This window comes from Mus musculus, chromosome 8, assembly GCF_000001635.26.
Source record: "Mus musculus strain C57BL/6J chromosome 8, GRCm38.p6 C57BL/6J".
Taxonomy (NCBI): Eukaryota; Metazoa; Chordata; class Mammalia; order Rodentia; family Muridae; genus Mus; species Mus musculus.
Genome location: NC_000074.6, coordinates 99,494,297 through 99,511,824, shown reverse-complemented (window position 1 = coordinate 99,511,824; position 17,528 = coordinate 99,494,297). Strand labels below are relative to the sequence as shown.

Below are 17,528 nucleotides of genomic sequence, written 5' to 3'. Positions count from 1 at the left end.
TAAGTGCTTGCTTATCATATTTTGATTATAAACTCTATACATCACAGTTATTGACTTTAGTAAGCATCATACAACTATGACTTCTTTGCATGTTATTTCTTTAGTGCATATATTTCGATGTGTATATACATGTATGATTCATGAATATATATGAATTTATGTATGTAGGTATTTGGGTGCCATAATCCATATATATAGAAGTTAGGGAACAACTTCAGGGGTTCATTTCTCTTTGACCTTTGCAATGGGTTCTCTTTGTGGTTCACTGCTATGAACACATTGAGCTTCCAGGCCGCTGCCTCCCTTCTGCCTGTAGAAGCATTGGGATCACTGGTGCACACTGCCACGCCCAGATTTCATGTGTGTTTCAGGGATTCAAACTCAAGTCCCTTTCTGGTTCTTATGTGTGTTGCTTTTATTTTTGTAACTACTTTAAATGAAGTTCATAAGAAATACATGAATTAATTTATTTGATGTTCTTCATTTCAAAACTGTATTCCTATAAAAACCCTGTTGAGTGCTGGTGATTCATTTGCTAGTCAGGTGTCAGTCCCAGAACATTAGACATTTTTAAATTTAATTAAAATGTAATTATATCATTTGTGTTCTCCCTGCCTCTCCTTTCTCCAGCCCTCCCACCTAGTTTTCCTTATAATAGGAAATATTGGCTTTTATCGTGGATAGAGATACAGTGAACAGTGATTAGAACAGTATACCTTAGGGAGATTAACAAGCCATAAGTGAGCTTTTGCCTGGGCCTTCCAAACAAGGGCACTGTTTGTTTTTCAAAATAAGCTGCTGTACACAAACTTTTTCCCGCAAAGTTTTCATTTAATTGTGGCATTACAAAAAGGACTTTTTGAGGAACAACACAATTGGACTTTCCTCAAAAGTTGATATTTAAAATTGATTTTGACAAGAGTTGTGAGTATCACCAGACTGTTTATTTAATGGGGACTTATGTGGGTGTTCATTAAACATGGTGTCCTAGACTAGTGCTCAGTAGAGAATTGGATGAAAATGGAGTTCTTTTCCTCAGAGAACTTGCTCTCTGCCAACAGGAATACAATATAAATAGGCCATTAACTTACAGCACTGATTCACATCCATCACAAAAATCTACTATGTTGGTCATTGAAAGAGATATTATATAAATATTATCTTTGCCATATCTTGAATTGAATATTTTAAAATGTATTTTCATCAAAAGTAGGTATCAATTTGATATGTTAGTTATTGCCCAGTTTTCTGAGGAAGTAAGGCAAACTAACCTGTCTCAAATCTTAAGGATAGGTTATTAAGGTCAGAAAGCAAGCCTGGCTAATTATGAAGTCTGGGTATATCATAGCTTTTTGGTATGACATGGATGGTTATCTCCTGGTTTGGAACTGGGTCTTGGGGGATTGGCTATTAAATAAGCTCAGCTATGGCCAGTAGCTGTTCTTCAACCACACTTATTTAATGGCGGGGGGAGAACGTCAATGGGATCACAGAGCACATGTTCAGATAGAGACACCAGAGAAAACACAGAACATACAGAAAATATAGCACAGCAGGTAGTAGAAAGTAGAAAACAAAGGTATCAAGAAAGATGATAGAATTCTTAAAAGATACTCACTGGCAAGTCAAAGCTTTTACATTATAAATTGTCATTTGATGCCATGGAACAGGTTCAGTAGTAAGTTGCATGGCTAATTTAGGATTCAGAAAGCTTGCTCTTCCTTCAGAAAAAAAAAAACGGAGACATGAAAAGGACAAAACCTGAGAATAACCATCATAAGGAAAAGCCTATTGAAAATGCCTAAGAGAAAATGATGCATCAAGACAGACAGAACAGAATGGAAAGTGCAGAGGACATTAAGGGACATGAAAGTTGGGATGGACCATCTAGAGACTGCCATATCCAGGGATACACCCCATTATCAGCTTCTAAACGCTGACACCATTGCATACACTAGCAAGATTTTATCGAAAGGACCCAGATGTAGCTGTCTCTTGTGAGACTATGCTGGGGCCTAGCAAACACAGAAGTGGATGCTCACAGTCAGCTATTGGATGGATCACAGGGCTCCCAATGGAGGAGCTAGAGAAAGTACCCAAGGAGCTAAAGGGATCTGCAACCCTATAGGTGGAACAACATTATGAACTAACCAGTACTCCGGAGCTCTTGACTCTAGTTGCATCTGTATCAAAAGATGGCCTAGTCGGCCATCACTGGAAAGAGAGGCCAATTGGACACAGAAACTTTATATGCCCCAGTACAGGGGAACACCAGGGCCAAAAAAATGGGAATGGGTGGGTAGGGAAGTGGGGGGGAAGGTATGGGGGACTTTTAGGATAGCATTGGAAATGTAATTGAGGAAAATACGTAATAAAAAACATTAAAAATTAAAAAAAATAAAATAAAATGACTATGCCCCCCCCCAAAAAAAAGAAAAAAAAAAGAAAGTTGGGGTGGAGAGATGCTATTTCACCTTTCTGCCTCTGTAATGAGACAGGCTTCAGCTCAGGGAAGGTGAGTCTAAGGACAGAATAAAGTAGAAGACTGGTGACATCCCTTTGATTTCTAATAGTTAGTTGTACCAAGTTATGATATCACTACGCAGGCATGAAAACCAGGGACTTACAACCTGTCTTATTTTTGATTGATAAAGAAATTGATGTTTCTTCAGGATAGTGAATGCACCACTAATTTTTGACCTGCAATTGATGAGTCAGAGTTAATGTTCCTGCCCTTGGTTTAGAAGGTGGACAAGCCACCTCCAAATCTATACAACCCTGTATCAGAAGAAACGCTTAGCTGAAAGAAACAGATGAAAATGAATACTGTAGGAAAATAATTTTGCCTTTCATAGTTCCACCTTGAGCCCTATTTGGTGAATGACCTGCCTTCTTCACTAGCACTTGTACCAATGATATGACTCACTGGTCTTTTCTGGTCTAGTTCTCTTAACTAATATGGTTCTATTCCTGGCTCCTACTTTTATGTTGACTGTTGATATTTTCCATGCTACCAAAAAAAAAAAAAATCGTAGACAATCATTTTCTATAATTTTATTAGGTATTACATTCTCCTTTGACAGGCACAATATTTCTTGATTGACACTTTAGTTTGAAATATATCTGACTTCCTTTTTTTTCAGCTAGAAAATTTTACTTGAGAAGTTTTTAAGGTAGAAAACATGAAAATCATTTCAGTTTGAAGAGGAAGATAAAGGTTGGTTTGTGTTGAGTCTCTTACTGCCACATATTAGTACTCTGAACAGTCAGTCCAGGGCCCAGCAAACACCAAGATTAGTTATTGTAGTCATGCTATGCAAATAAGCTTATGTTTAAAGAAGTGATATGTCTACTCAACATGCCACAACAGGCTAAAATTTAATTCAGTTTCAAAAGGAAATGAGATGTTTCTGACTGTGTGAAGTCTCCTTGGAACATTCTGAAAAGTCCCTCCTTCTAAGTTTCTCTGACCTGCTTTCAGTTACTGAGGCAGTTCACTCAGGAGTAGAGGTTGATTGCCTTGTAGAAGTGCCAACAAAGCAGTCACTTCAGGACAGGCAGTGTTCCGAATTGTTTTGTTACTGTATTTGAATTGATCCTTTGTCTCTTGCAGTGGAAAACATAACAGGAGTAATCTGACTGCCTATTTGCGTGATCATTCAACAATGTCCAGGTATTGTAGGATGAGATTTAATGATGACTTAAAAGTATTTGCAACATGTTTCCTTGAGGGCCAAAGGAAGAATGAAATTTTTATTACACATTAATTCTGTGTCTCTTTTCCATGTAAAGAACTTGGATATGGTTGAGCCTGTAGGGTAATCAGCATCCTAGCATAAAACTAGAATGAGAACACTAGCATGATCCTACCATGCCACTCCTGCATGTGTAAAGTCACCAGAGGACACAGATCCCTACAGATTCTTGTTTTTTTTTTTCTCTAATAATACATTGAAACTGTGAGATTTGACTAAGTGCTCATAAAAATGGCTATATAGGGAAAATAGGACAATTATAGCCACAAAGAAGTATCACTCAGGTATACATTTGAACATATTTATGTCCTTTGTAAGAACGTGGGTGTAATTAAAGAATGGGCAAAGTAAGCAGCATTTTTATATATGGCTTGATAAACTTTCATTTAAGAAAAATAAAGACTTCTCTGAAAATAGTAGAACCTGAGATTTATCTTGTAGAAGATCAAAATTCAAAGATGACTCGGGACAAGACAAGAAGTTCTTCATCTCCGCGGGCAGTCTTGCTTGCCTTTGTATTTAATTCTCTATAATCTGTAAGTTTCTTAAGGAGCAAACTTTGAATTACTTTTCAGTGTGTGAAAACTCTGGTATCTCTGGAATCAAAAAGCAATATGAGTTGATTCTGAGGTAAAACCAGGGGCGGGGAATTACTTTCATTCAAGCCAATCTCAAGAAGTAGCCTTATATAGTTGCATAATACCTGTGGATTCTATTTTGAAATTTCACCCACACTGCTCCTCCATACCTCACCCTGTCATTCTGACTGAAGTTTTGATGACTGGATCAGCCAACATAGAGGCTCATTTCCCTGTTCCCTAAAGTAGTTATATGATAGTAAAATTTCAAGTCCCATGCTGGCTGTAAGAAAAGGAGCAATACAGCCTGTTCCAACCATTAAAATCATGAACACATCAGTGTCTTAGTGTTACAGAGGGAATAAAAATAAAAGATACAGAAAAAGGAAAATTTGTCTTTACTTGTTCAATTTCAAAACAACTGAACATGAGCACAGTGGGAAATATAATAAAAATACATAAACAGTGTTGAGTCTTGATAGATTAAATTTTCAATGAAGTGTCAACTACACATGTTTAGGTTATTGTCTGTAAACTCCCTATTGTGTTTTATTTTTTTTTTTCATTTTTGATGTCCCTTTATTTGATTGTTCTTGAACTTTTCGTTTTAATTTTTGGACAGCGTACTTAAAAAAAAAAAAAACACTGAAAAAAAAAATCGATAAAGCTTAGTTTTATGTTTGTCCCATTGTAAGTAATTCAAGAATTTAGAAAAACACCCAAACTATAAGAATTTCATCTATAACAAAGAAGATAGAGCAAAACAGTCATACATGAGTTTAGAGTACAAAGTCACCTTCTCTGCATGTATTTAGTCAAATATTAAAACTGTCATTTTCAGTACTATCCATCACACCGAGGCATCAAACTACCAAACCTGAAACAAAATCTAAAAGGACTCAGTGCTTGTTATAGTAATTTCTATATCAGGTCAGTGATTAGATAAAGGAAGACCATAACTCACTGTCTACTAATATCCTTCCTTGACTTGTCTTTCTGCTATACAGTAATGGTACCCATCTTCCCTGTCCTCTTACTTTGGAGCTCACAAAGTCTGTCCAAATATCTTGAACTAACATGGCATACACATATCTGTTAAAAGTGTTCAATATCATCCAAGTATTTTCTTTGTCTCTTTTAAATTTCATATGAACATACTCCTTTATTCTATGAATTATTATATTTTAAATTGAAATAAAATGGGGAAAAATACCCATGGAAGGAGTTACAGAGACAAAGTTTGGAGCTGAGACGGAAGGAGGAACCATCTAGAGACTGCCCCATCGGGGGATCCATACCATAATCAGCCACCAAACACAGACACTATTGCAAAGGCCAGCAAGATTTTGCAGACATGAACCTGGAATTTAGTTTTTCTAAAATACCAGTTTTCACCTAAAAAACTATGCCTTTTTGTGAAGTATCATGTATGTGACATATATACACAAACACACGTGTGTGTACACACCCCCATTGTTTTTTTAAAAAATATTATTTTCTTTATTTATATTTCAAATTGTATCCCTTCCTCATTTCCTCTTCCAAAAGCCCCCTATCCCATCCCTCCTCCCTCTGTTCACTAAACCACCCATTCCTACTTCCCTGTCCTGGCATTCCCTGCACTGGTGCTTAGAGCCTTCATAAAACCAAGGACCTCTACTCTCATTGATGTCCCACAAGGACAGTCTCTGCTACATATACAACTGGAGCCATGGGTCCCTCCATGTGTACTCTTTGGTTGGTGGTTTAGTCCCTGGGAGCTATGGGGGGTACTGGTTGGTTCATACTGTTGTTCTTCCAATGGGGTTGCAAACCCCTTCAGCTCCTTGGATCCTCCTCCACTGAGGACCCTGTGCTCAGTCCAGTGGATGACTGTGAGCATCCACTTCTGTATTTGTCAGGCACTGGTAGAGCCTCTCAGGAGAGAGCTATATTAGGCTCCTCTCAGCAAGCACTTGTTGGTATCCACAATAGTGTCTGGATTTGGAAACTGTGTATGGGATGAATCCCATGGTGGGACAGTCACTGTATGGCCTTTCCTTCAGTTTCTGTTCCAAACATTGTCTCTGTATCTCCTCCCATGTGTATTTTGATCCCCCTTCTAAAGAGGACCAAAGTATCCACAGTGTGGTCTTCCTTCATCTTGATCTTCATGTGGTCTGTGAATTGTATCTTGAGTATTCCAAACTTCTGAGCTAATATCCACTTATCACACACACACACACCCATATTAAATGTCCAAAGATTAAGTCAAAATAATGATTATTTCTATCTTAAACAATTATAATTCTTTGTGATAAAAACTAACTCTCTTTCTAGTTCTTTATAAAGTATATAAGTAAAATTTATAAACTGTAATCCGCCTATTCTGTTACAGACCAGAATGCACTGTTTCTATTCCTATACTCTGTCACCTGTTGTTTCTACAAAATCATGCTTTTATTTGCCTTCTTCTTCTTCTTCTTCTTCTTCTTCTTCTTCTTCTTCTTCTTCTTCTTCTTCTTCTTCTTCTTCTTCTTCTTCTTCTTCTTTTTAATTTCAAGTTTTTAGTTTAAAACTTAGAAGTCTGGATGTGACAGCAAAGATGAGTCATTGAGTTGAGCAGATTAAATGAATAACAAAATTGTTTCCGAAATTTTAAGCACGATACAAACTTCTACAGTTATGAATTATACTTCTTTATACTGTGTGAAAGCTTGAAATAAACCCTATACAATACGCTCATTTTTCCATTTGTGTGAACAATGTCATAACCTTTACGTGCTTTAAAGAAAATATGAATTAACCAAAGATAGTACACAAAATTGTTAAATTCATGAAATAACTGCTTGATAAATGGCCTTAGAAAATAGGTACAATTGAAAAGTTTGAGATAAGGAATCAAAAAGAAATGAACTGCCTCATTTTAAGGTATGTAATTTAAATTATATGAGAAAATGGAAATTATTGTGCTAAATGTCATCAAATAGGTAGATAAATGAAATAGATTGTCAAGTAGCTCATTTAATTATATATAGCCATTTAATGTACCTACCAGGTGTCACAAAAATATGACATGATTGAAATCCAGGTTTTCATTTATTATAGTTCCCCGCTAAGAGCTCCCTTGCAATGTCTATCAAAACAAATGAAATGGGGTGATAGTGAAGGACTCTATCCTTTATTCTTAAAATTCATGAGTACATAAAGGCCTTGGTTGTGTGCTTTTACCATGTGCTTTCATTTAGGCAATCACACTTCTGAGTGTATAATGTAAAATACACAGGCACAATCAGTCGCTACCTCTCCTACCTAAAAGGAAAAGAAAACATCTAGAAGTTTGTTAGGATACAGTTCTGACTGTGGAACAACAGCAACAAAACCAGGCATACATATGTGTGTCTATGTGGCTTATATGTTTCAAAAGCTCATGGTGGTAGGCAGGCTAAAATAAAAAGTAAATAAATCTGTAGGAAATATTATTTTGCTGATGAAGTGCTACGTTTCAAAGGGTTTACTAAAGTAAAAGATGCTCTGGATTAAAATGAACTTAAATAGAGAGGAGGGATGGTGGATCTGGGGGAGAGGGGAGGCGAGTGGGAGCTGGGAGGAGTGAAGGAGAAAAGGAAACTGTGGACTGAATGTCTTGCATCAGAGAAGAATAGATACAAAAAAATAAAGAAAATATTTTAAAATAAAAATTGGGAAAACAGTAACTTTTCTAACCCTTTATATCAGCTCAATCTATTTTCTGTAGAAGTCTGGTGCTATACACATAGTTACTGCTAGTCTTGTTCTTGCCAAGCTAGTCATCTGTAATATAGACAGCATTCTGACTAGTTAACTCGTTAATATGCAATCCTAATAGTGTATCAATACTTTGTGAAATAAAGGAGCAACCAAATAAATGAATTAACTGATGATACAAAGTGACAGACCACTCCCTGCAGAGACGGGTAGGTGGAAGAATAAGTAGTTGATTCCTTTTGTTTTGGACAAATTAACCAATTGTATTGTCATACAGCAAACAAGTAAATCATTAAAACTACTTAGCCTGTTAACTTTATTAAATATCTCCACATTTGTTCTTCAAATTCAGTCTATCGGTCAGATCTTTCTCTGTAACACATATCAAAAAGGGAATTTAGGGTAAAACAACATTTTTTTTTTAATTCAAGAAATATTGAGCAACCTACAAAGTCTCTGCACAAAGAAAGAAGAGATCAATTGATGCTGTTTTCAGTGCAATTAAACATTGCTTCTAAAAATGAGACACTGATGAAAAGGAGTTTAAAAGCTATTCCCTTAACACTATTCTAAAATAGTTGATGTTATTTCATTTTTTTCCTCTTCCAAGCTTTCAAAATACTCATGCTGAGATACGGAGATTGTATTTAGTTCGTGAAATTAGTGACATAAAGCTGCTGCAGCCACCCCTATTATCTAGCACAAAGATGCCAAAGCAGTATTGAAACCCTATTATATATATTGCATTAAATTGGTTCCCAGCAGGGCATCTTAATTAAGATGTGCTTATTACCTGGGTCCAGATTAAGTGGCATGGACTGTATCTTAGTCTTTATAGTCAGACAGAAAACAGGGTTATCCAAGGCTCCGATTTACTAATGAAGGCTAATGGCCCATTGCCTTCATGGTACAATGGTGGTAGGGGACTTTTTAATACCCTACCAGACACCATTTTAATTTAATGCTAAGAATGCACATAACCTTAATGCCCTTTCTTAAGTAAATACTTGTAGGACTTTGAGCATTACCCTCCTAATGAGAAATTTGAATCAGACTTTGACTTTATGCTGGAGCAATAATATGGTCTCACTGAACCTAGTAAAACTGGCAGTGTTTTCTGTATGAACTCTTTATTATCACTCCCCTCCTTAGACAGTCACTCTAGTTCCCTGTCTCTTCCCACAAGTTTTTAATTCCTACCTACAATCCCCAATGGGGTCTGACATGGAAGCTCTGAGCAACTAAACACTTAAAGAGTCAGCAGGACAATCCTTTGGTTTAAAACCCAGAACAATTGAGCACTGAAATGTGGATAACATTTTTATGCGGGATGTGATATATAATAGGATATAAATAGATATTTTAAATATATGGGCTACCATACAATTCTGTTGGTTTTGACATTCTCTGCTTTCATTTTCATTTTGCCATAAAGCCCTCGCTCTATTACCTAATGCCTATCAGTGGTAAAGCAGGAAATGGGTTATCTTAGTTGACAAGGAAAAGTAGATGTTAGCAGGCAAAGTTACAAGATGTTTTCTCATCCAGAGAGATATTCTTTGGTGTGTGCTCAGTGACTTGTAATTAAAATATTTCTGGGCAGCTGATATTTTTCACTCTTGGGTTCTTAGGAATGCCGTATCTGACTTAAATATTTAATAGAAAGTAATGGTTCTAGGAAAATCAGCTTTTCTGAAAGAGCTACCACTGTTATATAAATGTTTGATGACTCAGTTACTGGTGCTGCAATAATTACACGAATCATAATGGTGATTCTCACTATCAGTGATATTCCAGGTAGCAGCACTGTGCACTTTATGCTCAAAGGATAATAACAACATAAACACAGTCCTGACACTTGGCAAACCAAAGTTTCTCAAGCTGTTCTCTCTTGGCAATCAGGACAGCAAGGAACGTGGGCAAGTGCATATGGTTTTTGGCTCTCATTTAGCTACTGGAGTGTCAGAGAATATTTGGTACTTAATGCTGTGCAGTATTGTCCCCATTTGATTGTTGTACACTATATAAGACTTGGAGCATGACATGAAGTAATTTAACAACTGGAATAACAGACATTTGAGGGAAAATGAATTTTATAGGAAGGCTGATCACAGACACTTAAGTTGTTCATAAAAATGTTACCTTATCATATAATGTGGAAGATCAAGAAATGGGTGGAGGAAAAGCAGATTGTGGAAAAACGTCCTTCAGTTCCAATGGCACAGAGTCTGTCTTTCATGATAATATCATCTTAGTTCCAAATGCTAAGATGAGCTTTCAAAAAGTATTCCTTCATCATTCCCCAGTTTTCAAGAACTGGGGCAGCTGGGTTGGCAAGCTTGTCTTTTAACAAACTCTGCTTCACAGTCTGTGCTCTTATCATAGTTCTTCCTCTCTGCCTGGTCACTAATAAAAACAGTTGTTTAAATACTCGCAGCAGTGTATCAAATATATGTATTTTACTTGAAAGACATGGAAAATGACCAAGGCAGAGTGTAAGCCACTTATGATGCAGGCTTAATTTTCTTCCCTAGACAATGTATCCAAGTTAATCTCAGGCACCAGGCTTCTCATACCCACATCATCAAGCGTATCTGTTGGGAAGAGAGGTTTTTCTTGGGATGCTTTGCATTCATTGGCTATGCAATTTGCTCTTCAGCATTAGGCATCCACCTCACTCACTGGTGACACTTGTCACTGTCAGGATCTACTCAGACTAGACAGATATGTGACAATGATGGAATCCTACATATCCTGCCCTGAGTTGAGCAGAGGACTGAGGACTAGAAAAACCCACACTTCCTTTGCTGCCAATCTTTTGCTTTTTTTTTTTTTTTTTTTTTTGCCCTGCAGAGATGCCTGTATTTTAGAATTTGATGAATCCTTAGAGTATAAAACGTGTACATTCTATGTTCTAAAAATACTTTCAACTTACTAGTTCTCTTACTCTAATTAGTACTCTGATTCATGTCATAAGCATCAATGGCCTGGATAATGCACTGAGTATTGAGCCTTTCTCTTGAGTTTTCTATTTGTCTGATAACAATTTTTGCTGTCAATAGTCCACCGACCCTACACTGTGCTCTTTAAAAGAAAGTAGAAATATGTTCAGTCTATGTTCACATGTAGAATAAAATAAACACACATTTAAATCTTTTTATTATGGTTGATTTATGATGCATCAGTGTAAACTCCACATTTCTCTTTGAGTGTAATGAATAAAAAGATACAGGCAACAGCAAGGATTTGGCTGCATGTCTTTGTTTTTATGAACTCCAGTAAATAACTTTCTAGAATGTTCAAGGATCAACATCCTTTTGTTGAGTTAGATTAGTAATTACAGGGCATGCTATGTCTCTCATATATGGTCTTGGACATTATAGACTGTGCATTAACTTCAGGTCTGGGTCTTCTCATATTTTTATGTTATCAGCAAAACTTCGCTATGATGTGACATTACTATAATACCAAAAATTAAACAAAATTACAATCCAACTAAAAGTGTAAGAGAATTTCTTTGTGAGGATTTCCATTATAGGTTTAATAATGGGGGTTCACATGAATTATAGACATGGTTATATAAGAGGTGAATCACTTCAAATTCAAAAACCTTACATTAGCAAATTAATACTCAGAAAAGGCATAGTATAAGGAAAAATATAAATCTATATAAGGAGTGTTTTCTGTTTTGTTCTGACTTTCTTAGTGCCCTACATTCTGAGAAATCCACACATCGGCAATGTGAGTGAATGCCAGTCTTCTTGTGTTTATCTTCAGTCTGCAAACATGCACACAGGTACAAGGATGCACTACATGTTCCAGTCATTTTTTTCTTTGAGATATAAACCCCAGATAAGAATATGAAATAAGAGCCAGGGAGGAATTTCTCTCACACTTAACACAGAACTATCTTTGCATTCAAATTCATATATAGAATAGAGTTTTGTGTTTTAATTTCAAGTGGAATGCCACACTCTGGTCTCCCAGCTGAGTTTCTTGCTCTAGAAGAGATATCGCGTATAAAACAGTGGGAGGGAAGGATGGCTAGGATATGAATCTGGACAGGCTTTCCATGTCCTTAGGAGTTTATACAGAGAGATCTTTTGTTGATTCAGATTATATGCACACAAGATTTGTTCATGACTTCAGCAGAATTTTAAAATAGAATTTCTAGGATTGGGTGATATTTATGTGTATTTCATAAGGGTGTTTTCTGGCAGTCTCTTTTTCTACACTTCATTTATGTTCTTTCAATCAATATACCTAACTGGTTGCATGGAAAGGAAATGCCCCAACTTTAGATTGTACACTTCATTTCTTACATCTAGGTGTTTTTGTCATGAACCACACTTTTGTGGGGCCCATTAATTCCATTTTTGACACCTTAAAATAAGATAAGAAGTCAAGAAGTTAGTCGCTCCTGCCTAGTCATCCAGTCTTTGAGATGATTGATAGGACAGAACTGTTCATAAGTGCCAGGCAGAAATCAGGTTTGTGCTGCAAAAGTCAGAGCTTGAAAGGGAAAAAGGTCTTTATGATTCATGGGACAGGATGGTAGGAGTTTGGATGTGTATTTGGACAGGGTAAATGTAGAGGCAAGTGTAGTAGGGAAAGAGTATGAAAACATTTAGGGATTAATAGCCTTAAAGAGCATTAGACATTTTAAGTCATGTGAAAAATTATTGATAACACCACAAGACTTTTGTTGATTAAAATAGAATTTATAATCTTACTTGTAAGTCAGGAAATATATACAACTCAATCTTTAACAGGAGAGCTACATCTAGGCATCACTGAGCATTTTTTGGTTGTTTCTGTTTCCTGTAAGTATGTGACTTGTATGCTTAGCCTTTAATAATCAGTTACTCTGAAGATTTCATAGTTAGATATGCCCAGTTTTATATAATACTTTTGGGTGTTTTTCTATTATTTTCATAGTCAACATCCTGCACAAAAATCAAATTGAAATATAGTATTCTTGACAATGGGGCAAGACTAAGCCTTGTTAGGACACAATCAAAAGTGTAGAAAAAAATGTAATATATACAGCTTTGGAAATGGATCATTGAGCAACAGACAATAAGATCCCTAGAAGGAGACACTATGATGGAAATTTGCACAGAGAGAATGTTTACTGAGAAATACATTCAGGGATACGTGATTGTGGTGTATTTGGCAAAGGGAAAACAGAAAGTTACATTGCAACTGAGTTCTCAGAAAACCCTTCAGGTTTCTCTGAAGTGAAAACAATTCTTTAGACAGTCTCAAATGTAAACTGAGTCTCCAGAGACTTTGCACCTTTTCATTAACTAAGTATCACTGTGCCAAATTCAATGGCCTATTATAAATATAGACTTGAATGGGTTCAAAACAGTATTGTCATCATATAGGAAATGGAAGCCTATGTGCCAAATAGAGATGATCCAAACTCCATTCCTATATTTAGAGACAAAATGAAGAGGAAAGTCAGATTATATTAAAAATATTGAGTGTCAAACATGGAGGCATACATGTTTCCCCAATATCTCAATACATTCTCATAATTTTATTTATTTTTTGTTGTTATCTATATGTATGTGTCACACATATGAAATTGTCTATAGAGCCCAGAAGACACTGAAGGATCAAGAAGACATGAAGAGATTCCCTGAAGCTGCAGTTTCAGGTAATTGTGAACATCCCATTGTGGGTACTTGGAACTGAACTTTGGTACTCTGGAAGAGCTGTGAGTGCTCTTAACCACTTATATGTCCCACTAGCCTCTTCTTAATGTTTTATTGAAATGGAAAGTGACAAGCAGTGTTGGGTAGATAACTCAGTTGGTAAAATACTTATTGAACAATCTAGGGAACTTGAGTTCAGATCTCCATCACCCATGAATAAAGACAGGTTGGGTAGTGGGGACTTGTAATATCAACCAGCATTAGATAGGCTGGTGCATGTAGAACCTGAGGCATTGTGGCCATCCAATCTAGAAAAATTGATGAAGTTAATTTCAGGGAGACACTCTACACACACACACACACAGACACACACACACACACACACACACACACACACACACACACACACACACACACACATATATAGCTAGCTAGCTAGCACTGAACACTAACCACTCACTTCCATACTCATGTGTACACACACACAAAATGCACACATGTGCAGCTATTTCAATACATGTGTACATCATGTATACTATAAATTTTAGTATGGCTAACTATCTTCTCAAATATTTATCTTTTGCTAGTGATGCAAGTTCCAAGTTTCCTAGCTTTATTAAAAGAAATGCTCTATTGTCATTATCCCTAGCTATTCTTATTTGCAATAGAACTAAGGATTTATGTATTCTTAGAAAACTTAGTACACATTCATCTACCTATACCCATATCAATATTGTGAACAAGTGATTACTACAGAATATGTTCTATCTGTCTCTGGTGAATCAAGGACTGGACGAAGAGAGAAAGCACTGATGAAGTCTTTATCTGGGTGACAGGCAACAACCTACGAAAGACTCCATCACAACTATAAGCTTTTCTAAAAGCAGCTTTTCATAGTGATATGTTGGGGCAAGGGTGGATCTTGATTTAATGACACACAGTTTGAGGAGTTGGAAGGACTGATGCTTCATTGAATATGGACTGATTTCAGTTTATCAAGACAGCATACCTATGTAGTGACACACAGTGATTTAGAAGATCCTTATGAGTATCTCTGTTCACAATTAGGACCAGATAATACTATACTTATAACAGAGCACCTTCTATGCAAGGTAAGGCATTTAGCAGTACCCTTGAAATTACGGGAAATTCACCATCTCCAGAATTCATGGGAAAGAATGATGTCTCTAAGTATAGTCCATTGTATACTGCACATTGTCCACATATGCCCAAATGCCTCTACAGTATATAAATATTGCAGTTTTCTTTATCTTATTATTTGAATCTACTTTTCTGACTATAACTGTCTCAGAGTTATAACCTGGAAAATCTCTGGCAAGAGGCTCAAGCTGAGCACACTTATCAGGCCCCACTGTGCATTATTATATGGATTTAAATAATATGAAACAGAATTTCCTAGCAAGAGTTTTCTCTATCATGTAAAACAAGCTCCTAATTTCTTCAAGACAGTTCTATGGTGATAAACTGCCATAAAAATGTGAATTCAATATATATTTTTGAACAAGTCTGGTAAAAGGTGTTTCACTAAAACTTGACCATATGTGAAATGGCTTTTTTTTCTTGGCAATAAGACCATGAAATTCATCTAAGCCAAATGGAAAAACACTTTAAAAGTCTTAAGAGAATAGTCTTCACAAGTAAGTTTTACAAAGACTAAATGCGCACATAAAATTAAAAGTCTAGTGATTTATAATTACATTTTTAGCTGCTGTCTCAAAACATAGTTGCATGTTTATCCAATCCTCTCATTTGTTTCAGTAAATTAAGAGGGTTGAAGACAAAATGATTGACTCCAGGGCACAAAGTTAGCATTAGGCTCTGGATATACAGACATTCTAAATATAGCAAGGTAAGCTAATTGAAAATTTACTAATGAGAGAAAAACTAGGTTAAGTATTGTTCCTCCTGTTAAAAACTGATTGATTAATGAACTCCTGTATATTTGAATCTTACTATGGGCTATACTCCTGTTAAGTTTGATGGAACAAAGATCAATAACACTTCTTCAATGATATAAGAATTGATGGACCTTGGTAGATCACTGATTTGATGCACATGACACAAGCAGTTGTCATCACCTTCACCATCATCCTCATCTCCAAACACTGATTGTAAGTGACACCTTAGGTTCAGTGAATTTGCATTCATTTAGCTTACCAATCACTTTGTGTGTTCTGTGAACACTGAGGATATTAGCCTTTAAGAGATAGAGTCAGGCTGTCAGAAGACGATCACTCAGTATATTTCTTTGATAAATGTACCTACTCCTCAGTGTAGTTTAGTTAGACATGCTTTGTGTCTGCCACCATGAGATCAATCATCAACCTGATACTCTGCCTACCACAGGCACACTTTTATCACTACCATTTTCCCATAATAATGCATTGTGACTCACCAAAATCACAAGGCAAAAACAAAGCAAAACAAAACAACGACAACACCCCCCCCCAAAAAAAAAAAACAAAAAAACAGAAAAACAAAAACCAGTCTTTATTCCCTTAGAAACTTGGTCAAAATAATGCAAAAGGAACCAATAAATAGGTACTCAAAAATTTCTGTACTAAATTGTATAGAAAGAGTACATGAGATCTGATCTATTGTATATGTTTAAGAGACAACACGGTGGTCTGTAAATACAGAGGGAAAAAATACATTCTAATTCTGGATATTGGACATTATGTCCTTAACTTCCATTCTAGTCTGTGGTGAAATGCTTTTCCACTATAACTGCTATTTAGTTCATATGTGGACAAGTGTGTGATTTATTCTTTCTCAAATAGCATAGCAGTATGTTGTATTGTATAATATTTTTGGATTTTATAAAATAGCCTTTATTTCCATATTTCATATTGTTCTCAGATGGCATTTCATGCAAATCCAAAATAGAGCATCCAAAGAAGCATTATTAATCTACAAAAAAAAAAGGCCAAGGAAAAAATATTTTCAAGGTCACAGAACTGGCAACTAGAAAATTTGGGTTTGAAAGCCTGACACCTGCTTCTCAGAGCTGACTTAATTAAGTGTTTTTCACTAGAACAAGTGGTGGTGGTGAAATGCAGCCCTAAACCAACTCATGCTTGCATGATAATCTTCTCAGCTTTATAAAATGCTTATAAGACTCATGGACATGACAGTAAACAACAGGCAATGGAAAAACATCTAAGGACACTTACATGAGTAGTGGTCATGTAACCTTCCAGTCCATACCGTCCCTTGTGAATAAAGAAATCACATGCCAAAGGAATGAAATACCCTCAAACATTCTCATAGGACACCCTTTTTCTTTTAACCTTAGTAAATTTTGAGACCTTGCACTGAGAAAAATCTTGTTCCATAAATTTTTGTCCACTTATAAATATTTTGCTTTAAAATTTTTTGAAGAGTCCTTTATAATCTTTGTACCTGCTGTAGGCCTCATTTATTTATATCTTCACATTGCAGAAGAGAGGGGATATGTCTCCCTTTGTGGGCCATGACATTTATAGTTCATGGAAAACTCTTCAGAATAGATTATTAAATATAAGAGTGTTTCTTCATATCTTGTCTCAGTAACATTACAGACACATTCTAAGTGTTCGGCTAACATCAACAACATTGAAATTAAAGAGATTTCATGCACCACCACATTTAGATTTACATAGTATATATCTGAGAAATTATTCTTACTCCTCAATGGAACTCAGATATTGGTCAGAAAAGCTTGCTTCTCTTATACATTGGATATTCTCTTTTATGTAATACCTCTTAAGTAGACCATGATTCAATCCTAAATCATGTAGTCACTA

General features: G+C 36.0%; 1 long non-coding RNA gene across 1 annotated transcript in view; it reads right to left on the bottom strand.

Annotated features, from left to right (window-relative positions):
• A330008L17Rik (RIKEN cDNA A330008L17 gene) overlaps nucleotides 1-17,528 on the bottom strand; it is a 316,765-nt gene that overhangs the window by 221,614 nt on the left and 77,623 nt on the right. The window lies entirely within an intron of this gene.